Below are 445 nucleotides of genomic sequence, written 5' to 3'. Positions count from 1 at the left end.
CCAGAAAGATCCTCAGAAGTGGGAATGGCAAGACTTCCTCTCACGTGCTTGGAGTTTATTTTCAGGAGAGCCCAGTCCCTGGAGAAAGACACCATGCTTGGTAAAGTAGAGGGGCAATGAAAAAGAGGACGACCATCAACAAAATGGATTGACACCGTGGCTCCGACAACCGTCTTAAATAGCACACCAACTGTGAAGGTGACACAGGACCAGGTGGGGTTGTGTTTTACGGTACATAGGATTGCTATGAATCAGAACAGACGTGATGGGGCCTATCACCAACAGCCTGGGGCAGAAGTGCTCAGGTCCCCGCCATAGCAGCTCATGCCAAGCGAAACAAAGAGGTCTCGTTGCCTGGCTCTGAAGGCTGTCTAGCTTTATTTAGATTTGACAGGAAAGATAAGGAGAATTCACGGAAACCTTGACAACCTCTGAAGAAACTAGA

This window comes from Echinops telfairi, unplaced genomic scaffold (genome assembly GCF_000313985.2).
Source record: "Echinops telfairi isolate 266 unplaced genomic scaffold, ASM31398v2 ScPeMD7_7468;HRSCAF=8506_1, whole genome shotgun sequence".
NCBI lineage: Eukaryota > Metazoa > Chordata > Mammalia > Afrosoricida > Tenrecidae > Echinops > Echinops telfairi.
Note: the sequence above shows the minus strand (reverse complement) of the source record.